The following is a 10,316-nucleotide window of genomic DNA, read 5'->3' on the forward strand; positions in this document are numbered from 1 at the left end:
AAGAAAAGGACATCTGAATATACAATGACCTTTCTTAAGGTGAGACCCTCATCACTGCAGAGACATTTCCAGTTATTTGACATCTTGAGCAAGGCACAATGAACAAATTTATCCTCAGCTGCTTCTCATAAAGTAAAAAAGTAAGAACACAATGCCTCTACAAATGCCTCTACATCACAGGGACTGCAAATATCTGAAAATTGGAACATTGTGTAGGGTAAACACCACTTCAGTACTTTCTGATATTTTCCTTGCTAGAGACCAAGAGACTTTCTTTATACTAGTAAAGCAAGGATTTCTCTGTTTCAGTAGTCCACCAACAAATGAAGAGCCTGTGGTATCAAACATTAGTAAGTTTAGAAAAGAACCTAGGGCTGGGAAAAAAAAGAAGCACTAGGAACCTGGGAAAAAAAACAACTGGTGCTTTTTCAGAAGTTTCAGGAAATGCTAAAAGTTAAAATTGTGCTGAGCATCTTAAGTAATGTTTATGGCTACACGCACCCCCCTGCTTTTTCTGGAGAATTGGCTACTAGCACCAGCCATGACTTGGAAGTCATTGGTCCTTTTCACCTCTGAGTCTTTGTTGGGTGACCTTGGAAACGCACTTAGAGTCACCTTGGACACCTAAAAAAGGGCCAGATACAGGCACTGAGGAAAACTATTAAGTTCCACTTCCCACCTTGACTCTTTCCTCAGTCCTGTCTCTCTCAGAGCACATTCAGACCCTTCTTATCTGACAGGACACTTCCCCAGTGCCAAGAGCTCAGAAGTACGTTGAGTAAAAGCACTTTTTCCCCACACCCTGCCTCTCCCCTGCAGTTATGGCTCAGAAGAAAGGCATGTCTCTGTCCATCACACATACACCATTCATAACAGAAACCACCCTGTCCAAGGACTCTTTCTGCCTTACCAGTAAGGAGTGTGGTTTTCTGCCAACTTATTATTTTTGGGGCCTGTCTACATATAATCACTGCCTGACTCCCTCCAGTTTGTTGACATCTTTCTTCTGGAGTTCTTCAAACTGGACACTGTGCTTCTGAAACAAAGCTACAAACACCAAACACGGGGAAATCAACCATCTCCTTTACTCCTGTCATGTGGGTGTGAGCTCAGCAGGAGAAATAAACCCTGAGAGCAAAGAACATGTAGCTCCAGAACATCGAGGATACTCTGTCTCATTCAAAAACCGGAGTGAAGCTGGATGAGCACCACCAGGAATTGTCCTCAGAGGTGTGATTATTCTGAAGGAGAAACTGCTACATCTCAAAGCTGACAGCTTCTGCAGAAGACAGGGCAGAAGCAGGGAGAAAGGGTGTACTTGTGGACACCAAATCCATAGGAATATGGACTGCAGAAAAGGCTTAGTCACTGGCAAAGATGCATCTGGGTTTTAAGTTTATGCTAGAATTACATTTGAATACAATTTATTCAGAAGTCCTTTTCTTTTCTATCTCGTGCAATCTTGTTTTCTGAGTCCCTTAGCACTCACTGAAGACCTCTTTTTGTATTGAGCCTGCCAGTATAGGGGTTAAGATGAACCGGAATTAAACCTATAGCTTTGTGTACAGAGGGTGTCCTGCAGTCACCAGAAAAGGCAAAGAGAGTGGAAATGCTACCTGCGGAAATCCTGAGATGATTCAGAGTCCAAGAAGTGAGTGCCAACTAAGTTCTCAGTGGACCATGAACAAATACCCCTGGGAAGTATAAGATGGCAATGGGGAAGAAAAAGTGCCACCAGGCTGAATTCTGGGAAGGTGTCTTGGATGCTGACCTGCAGCCAGCATCCCCGCCTCCAGCTCTGTTTTCAGTCTCCTCTAAAACAACATTGGCTACTTTACAAGTTTGGTATTGCCAACCTGGCAAAAGAATTTGTGACTGATTTTCCAGGTAGAAAGGGAACCAGTTTGTAGTGATGCTGTCACACAAGGTCAAAGTTACCTGTGAAACAGTGCAGGCCCCAGGCCAAACACAGAGACAAGTCCACAATAGCATTGGCTGCCAAACTTGGAAAGCCTCTGACTGCAGCACTATTATCTAAATTTAAGGGCAAGAGAACTAGCTGAATTATTCATTGCAAGCAAACTCTCTGGCAAACCTTAGCCATGCTACCTGTTAACAGAGTGTGGGCAAACTGCCTTTCTGTTTACTGATGTCTGTTATGCAGAACAGTACGGACTGTTCATGCAAAACACATTTCAGCCTAGGAGCTGTCTGCCAGTCCTGTACTTCTGTAACTCCCTGCCCATGAGTTGTGCCGAGGGTGGTGTTCCTGCTGCCTGCAGTACCTGAAAGTCCCACCCATAGGCTGAAGGGAGATACAGCCCAAAGAGAGGAAGAGGACTCTGCCTGTGAAGCATGTGGGTAGGTTTCACTATTCCTTTTGCAGATGCTTATGCATGTATTTGCTTGTATCCATTTTGCATTTTTGTTTTCCTCTGGGAGATTTTCCTCTTTCTCCAGTGGGCTTTTTTTGCCTGTCCGAGGGACCAGACTGGAGACGGTGCTGAGAGCCTGTCGTTAGATGTGCTTCTCTTACTGCTGTCCCTCTGTTTGTGGTCAGTGCTGTCCCTTTCTGCCTTCCACAGTCTCACAGCCATTTCCAACTCTCCTGGCTAAATAATCAAATCAAAGCACTCCCATGCTTGTGGGGGAGGCTAATGCTGTGCTATCAGTGTTGCATGCACATCCCTTTGAAGCCTTGTACTACCTTTTCCAGAGGTAGAGCTCTGTGCTAGAGACTGTTCCTGATCACAGAAAAACTACTTTTGGGCAGAAGGAAGGATGGGGCTGAAGGCAGCCCAGAAAGACTGGCTGCTCCAAATTTACAATGTGAAAATAAAATGCAAGGAAACTCTTTCTTTTCTCATATCTTCTTTCTATTTTTTTTTTTTGCATTCTTTTTGCAGAGGAGAGCCAGTTATCTTGACAACCCTTCACCTATACTCAGCTGTGTCTCAGTGTCTTGCAAGACTGGGTTCACTGCTTAGTGCTCCAGTTTGCTCCACTTGCTCTCATGCAGTTGCACAGAAATGAGCTCTGTCCTGCTCATGCAGAAAGTGTCTTTTCATGTTCCACCAGCAGAAAGGAGGCAACAGTCTTCATGGTTTGTGCAGACGACCACAGAGGTACTTTGGCAGGCAAAAGTTACCTTGAAAGGGAGTGACACCTGACCCTGTATGTACTAAGACCAGGAATCCTGAGTGCAGCATTTAGCTCTAAGATTCTGAAAAGCTGAAATTCCTTCATCCCAGCTTAAATACATGTACCAACCCACTAGCAAAACATAAGCACCATACTTTCCTCACTTCAGCAAGCGCTTCAGACTCTTCCCAACTTTAAATCAGTCCAAGACTTTTTAAAGGCCAAAGGCTAAGCACCTCGATACGCAATTGAGGACTTTGGCAAGTAATTGAGTTTCAGATCAGCTCGTCCACCACTCCTGTGCAAAGTGCAAAGTATAGCAGAAGATGATCCCAACCTTAGCAATCATAGAGCAGTTGTCATTATTCATTTATACTGAAGTGCAGAAACAAAACAACTGAATCCAGATCTAGCTGTCTTCCTCTGTGCTTTTTGGGAAGGCTAGTGAGTGAGCCAAAGGGAAACACATCTCCATTTCCCAAAGTCTTTGACGTTTGGGAAATGACATCTTGGCCTCGTAATTGCATTTCCTCTCCTGGCTGCATGAAAACCCTGTCCCACTAGCAAAGGGTCCTGGAGGCTCACATGCTGCACAGCAGCAGCACAGCTTCCACCTTCCAGCTAAGTCTCATAAAGTGGCAGCAAAGACCAACAGGACACTTCATCTTCTGGTGGTACCTGTCTCTTCCTATCAAGCTGATAGCCACAGACTTGCTCCAGGGGCACCATTCCAGTGCCCACACACAGGGATGAGCAATAGTGCTCATGGAGATCTCAGGTCTCCAGGCTGGCTTCCAGCTGCTTCTTCAGAAGACAGCAGGTCCTGCAGGTCTCACACAATGTCTGCAAGCTTTGTGCAGACAGCTAAGATACCAGGGGGCACTAGACACCTATGTTTAGGTAACTAAATCTTTCTCCCAGCAGGCCCTACAGGTCTAATTCTTAAAGAGCATAAGACAGAGTGAACAAACACTTTGCATTCCAGCACTGCCTGTGCACTGATGGATTGCTGTTCTTGCAGCCACACTGCAGCAAACAACTGTAGCAAAGCTTGAGAGGAGACTACAGAAAGAGTGACTTCGTTAACCCCAAACTGATCACTTATACATACTCACGTACTTGTAATCACATGTGCTATAACATGATTTCACATGTTCAGTCTGGAATGCAAGGGTCTAGGCTGATTCCAAGATCAATTCCAATGAGATGCCAGCCACCTTCTCCCATGCCATCCCTTGGACGGGCTCTCTGTACCTGTAGGAGTTTGACCTGTGATTAGGATTATTTTGGGGTTTATGCTCTGTGAATCAGGATATACTCACTGTCTTTTGTCTCCTTATCTAAATGACTAATTGCTCCAATCCCATTCCTTTATTATTCAACCAGCACATTTTTACGCCTTGAGATTTCAGATCTGTCTTGTCTTGCTTTAGGCTGTCCCTTTTCATTCCATTTAGGTATTCCTGGAACTGTTCAAGGCCAGGTACGAATGGGTCTTTGAGAAACCTGGTCTAGTGTAAAGTGTCCTTGCCTATGGCAGGAACCCAGATGACCTTTAAGGTCCCTTCCAACCCAAACCATTTTATGATTTTATGAGCTGTAGGTGTGCTGTAACTTTGATGACCTGCTAACACATGTGGCCATCAGCACAGTCATTCTCATACACCACTAATGCCTTCTTTCTGGTGCTTCTAGATATTCCCATTCCTCCTCCATTCATATCAGTGTGTCCATCACAAATCTTCAGAACTCCTGGTAGCATGAAAGGGCTGAAGAGCAATTGCTGATGTTCCTTTGCAGTCATCACAAACACAGTCTACAGGGTTTTATGCTGTCAGCCCAAGTGACTGCATACACTCAGAGCTCTTGGAAGACTCAGTGCCTAGAGCCAGGGCAGGCAGACTGCAATGTCCCATTGCTCAGGAAAGCATTTGCAGAAGATATATCCTGCCTGTCCAGAGATGAGATGCAGAGCCAGCTTGAGACCAGGAGCTCAAGTAGAATTCCTCTCAGGCAAGGGCCTGTCTTCAAGAGCAGCTCAGCCAAAATCACAACAGCAGTGGCACAGCCTCTTCCTCTGCTGGCAACCTGCATTAAGACATTGTCTGCTGAAAAGAAACTGAAAAGAAGGTTTTGGGAAGACAGCAGCTGGGGAGACAAGGCAGCTAGTTTCTGTTCCTAGCACTCTCCTTAGTCACTGCATAAACTCGAACAGCAACTTCATTCTATGCCTGAATTTCACCCTCTTTAGAACAGGGCCAGCAACTTTGCTTGCAAACCACAGTCAGAGAAAAAAAAGTTACTACACTTGTCACTCTCCCGAAAGCAACCATAGGGCTCAGCCCAACTGCAACATACTCTGGGAGGTTATCTGCATGACATTCTTCTCTCTGCACAACATAGAGAAGGAGAGGGAGAAAGAGGAAAAACAAAAGGGAAGCTGTAGCCCAGACACACACAGCACAGCTGGTGCAGGACAGAGTGGAAAGCTGGAATAGAAAAGCAAAAGGGGGGGACAAAAAGCAGTCAGTTGTATTTCAAGGTATGTTATAGACACTTCATCCTGCCACAAAAACCACAGGTGAACAGAGCAGTGGTTGTCTGCCAGGTTGAAAGGTAGCTGGTGTGGATAGAGGAACAAAGGTCAGCTAGAGTACACAAAGACAATTCAGTCCATTCTACACATGCTCCAAAACTCAAAGATTAGGGGTGGGAGGAGCCCTTTCAAGACACTGACATTCTAGAAGATATATGATTATATGTACAAAGGGCTCTAGAGCATGAGGAACTGTCTGAGCTGCGGGATGTGCCCAATGAGATTTCATGCAACTTTAAAAATATTATGCAGAAGTCAGAAAAGAAGGAACGGATGGAAAGCTTCCCACAGCAGTGGCCAGGCGGCTGCAGCCACCGGCTCAGTTGTTAAGCTGTGAAGCCATTTCATGTAAGGTATGCACACAGTCACACAAACTGGCTATATACCCACCAGCACACAGCCAAGCCCTGTGCTCGTACACCTCTCAGACACAAAAGCTCATGTTTCCACTACAGAGTATTTTGCTGACTACCACAGCTACCAGGAGGGGCCTGAATTAGTCTGTGGTCTCTTGGCTCAGGAAAGGAGCTCTACAATCTTGAGCATGGCTACCTCGGTTCAAAACAGAAGTTTCACCCAGTCTGACACAATCTACTACAACATCTACGGCAACGTTTCACACACAGACAGAATCAGCCAACGTCTGACACACAGACAGAATCAGTTCATTCACTCCCTGCCAAATCATGTCACCAAAAAACAAAAAGCTCCAGTGTCTATGTCAGCCGGTATCCACCAAGGTGGGCAGGTCTCCTGGCTGGAGGCCAGGATGGCAGCATTTCTTTCTTCTGCCTGAAAGGGAGCTAAATCATAGGCTGTTACAGTGATTCTGTTTTCACAGTGAAAGAGCATTGTCTGAGGACCATTCGTTTTGGAAGCCTTGATTCAACACTTGCAGGGGACATCACCATCTCCCAGACTAAACAGTGGAAGAAAACTTCCCACCATTATGTTGAGACCATACGTAGACCTCTTCATCTTCCCGATTCTTAAAACTACAAACTTCTAAAGGATTTTTGTAAGTTTAAAAACATAATTTTCCTCTTTCAAGGCCAACACAACTTTTCCACACTTGAAGGCTAATGACAGTCTATCAGAAAAATCAAAAGCATTTGAACAGGTTTACTTGTTCAGTCTTGTCAAGCGTCACTCTGCCTCCTTCACATGATGCTACACTTACCAATGCAGCTCTAGTGCAGAAACAAGTATCAGTCACCCACTACACATCTAACTTAATTGGCATTCAATTACAAAATGACCCTGTCCTTCCCATGATTTAGACTCTCTGCTGATGGCAGCACCTCCAGAGATGTGCATGCGGTAGCATGCATGAATGAAAGAGCCAATAAACCACGAGAATTCGCCACAAGCTGTTTGCCATGACTTGTGAAGGAAGCCAAGAGATTCTCCATTTACTTACACCGTCCTCCCTACTGTTAGTGTCTGTTAAATGGCTGCAGCATTCAGGAACTGCAACACCACACTATACAAGGCAGCAGTCCCTGATCTGCTGAGGTTTCCGTAAGACCTGCTCCTAACAGTTAGGCCAGCAGTGCAGACAGGATTCCAGCACAGAGCACAGCTGCTTCCAGACAAGGCTGGTTAGAAAATCAGTACAAGCAGGGTCAGGGACAGACTATTTCATGTAAGCAAAACAAGAAAGAACATGGAGTGAGCCAGTAAATTTCAGGGAAGCGGGCCCCAAATACAGCAAATGTGAAGTTTGAGAGGGGTCTGAAGAAACAGCATGCCCGTGTGACTACAGATTAACAGAAGGAAAAACAAAGCACCAGCATAGCTGAAGGAAACTGCTCCCAAAGATCTGCAGCACCAACAGACAGGCTTTGCAGGCACTACCACTACTCCCTCCAATGCTGGATTCTTGATTTCTCTTTCAGCTATGCCCCTCCCAGGCTTCTCAGCTCAAATAAATGTCTCTTATCTTCAGGTCTGCCTGTTTACTGAAGACTGACAGGTGTGGTGACCTGCTTTATGGATATTAATTCTGGCAGGACACGGCTTAACTTACCAAAGTAATACATCACAGAGACTGTTGGTAGGAACAGCTCTCTACCAGTAGCAAAAAAGAGAGTCCTCTGAGGAGTCAAGCTGACCTGAAGGCCCTGTCTGTGGCTAAAATCACATGGAAAATTCCTAGTTAACTAAACAATCCCAGCAGCAGATCAAGACTACTGGATAATCTACATCTTGTTTTTCCCCTTGACTGGTTTTCACAGAACCAGAGTTGTGTTGTTTGGAAAGGAGGTGGGGAGGTCTCCTGTCCAGACTCCCATTTGGAGCACAGCTATCACCAACATGAGTGGCTGGCTCTGTCTTCCCTCTCTTTGTGGACTACAGCAATATATGACCATGCTATCTCCCAGACTGTACTTAAATACAGCCAGAATATGCAGTACAGAAGCAGTCAGTTACCCTCTCTGTACACGGTGTTTGGTATCCCAAAGAGCCTGTTCTCAAAGTTCAACCGTGTTAAACACTCAGGCTGTATGGAAAACTACAAGCACCTTTTGGGCATAACCTGCCTAGATTGGCTAATTACGTATCCCTTCTCCCTTCTTTTTAGGTCTCTATCATCTTGGTTCATATATGGCTGAATGGAAGTGTTTGCAAGTGAGAAAGGGAAGCACATTGAGCCTCATACAGCTGCCTGCTAGACCTATCTCTAAATTACATATAGAATGGTTTCATGCTGCTCAGACCATAAGTATTCAACTCCTTATCAATTCAAGCTAGGAATTATGAAATAAAGCAAGGAGACCTCCAAATCATACTGATTGCAGTCATAAAGCATTTTGCTGAGTATGCAGCTCTCTGGAAAGGCGTGTCACACTTCACAGCCGGCCTGCAGCCTGGGACCTGCACACCACCCCAAACCTAAACACAAGCCACAGTGAAGCAATTCCGGCTTATCAGGACACCTCTGGTTCAACAGAGGTCCATTTGGCTACATGTGCTCTTTCAAAATCAACATCACTGAAACAGGGAACATAAGCACAGGAGGTCAGAATCACCTGCAAGTACTTTACACCAATGCGAGACCATTGCTACCATTCACTTCAAACAGCAGAAAACCACCATTAGCACAAAATCAGCCAGGAAAGTAGGCAGAACCCCTCCCCCCCCCATCATATATCTGCAAGCAGCATCACAAGCTTTACAATTAAGATGTGCAGTCATGACCACACCAGGTTAAGACTGCAGGAGCAGGGCATGGGGCTACCCACGGGTGCCTGTGAAGTGAGTGGCCACAGAGGAGACAGTTCCTGAGCCTTGCAATCATCTCCCTAATCAGAACCCACCCAGAGGTCACCTCTGCCATAAAGAGGTGTCCAAGGCTCTTGTCATTCATTTGAAAAAGACTTTTTTTCATATGAGGCCACATTGTGCAAAGAAGTCACACCCCTTCTGTTTATGGAACACACCCTTTAAGCTACTTCAGGCTTTTCTCCCACCCCACCAAGTCCTCTAATTTGAAGAGGGCAAAAGCCAGTCAAGTGTTGGAGGCTGTGAATGTGAAATGACCGACCCAGAAAGAACCTAAGAGGGAAGCAGCTTCTCAACCTGCAAAGCCTTGTCTGCATCCATACTTGCAGCTAAGGCCACAGCTCAGCACAAGGCAGAGCAGAAGCGTGTACTGACCATCACCTGCCTGCTTCATGTATCTCCATCTGGTGAATCCTCCTGGTAAGCCACCACTGCTACCCGTGGGGCTGCCAAACATGAAGTACTTGAGAGAGGGCTAGAATGGACTTGGTTGCAACAGACTGATGTTTTACATTTTTGCCTGTTTCAAAAGCCTGCAGTCAGTAACTGGGTCTCCTGACACCTACCCTCCACAGGTAAAACTTCCAATTTTTTTTATAAAGGGCCTGTTGGTTGTAATTTTTTTCCCCTAGATTAGACAGAACATGCAAAGATCTTACCTAGCACAAAATTCTTTCCAGAGGAGACAAAAGTTCATTAGTGGAATAAAAAGGGAAAAGGAGGACTTAAAAACAGCCATGGGAAGATAGGGTGAGGGAAAATGAGTGAAAAAAACATTGCTTTTGCAAGGCCACCAGAGTGGTGAAGAAGACCTTCAGTAAAGTGCTGAGAGCTTTCCAAGAACTCAGCTCAAGGTAAACTGAGGTTTTTACTTACTTCCACTGCTGAGAACAGCCCCCTCCTCTCACTGCAGAGGTAATTTCCAACAAAATACGGAAACAGCCGCCTTGTTAAACTCAATTATTAAGTTACCTTATCATAAGACAAACACAGGAGCAATTTCTGTGGACAATCGACCTGCTGTGAGTTGCCCCTGTCGCTGTACCTCACTAGGAGGTTGATGGAAGGGGTACAAACTGTTGTGACCTCTTCTTCCCAATTTGCTCAGATATTTGCTCATCGAGACAGTGAGGCTATTGCTCTTTAACCTGTCTGAGAAACTTTTTTGCCTAACATAACCCCAAGATTCTGTGAAACCCTCTCACATTCATATAAATACATATTAAGAAACCTACTTGAAAGCACTCATGTTGAAATTAGCCTGCAATTCCTTTGTTTAAAGTTTGCTACTGTT

Source organism: Myiozetetes cayanensis, unplaced genomic scaffold (genome assembly GCF_022539395.1).
Source record: "Myiozetetes cayanensis isolate MyiCay16 unplaced genomic scaffold, myiCay2020 scf7, whole genome shotgun sequence".
NCBI classification, from domain to species: Eukaryota; Metazoa; Chordata; class Aves; order Passeriformes; family Tyrannidae; genus Myiozetetes; species Myiozetetes cayanensis.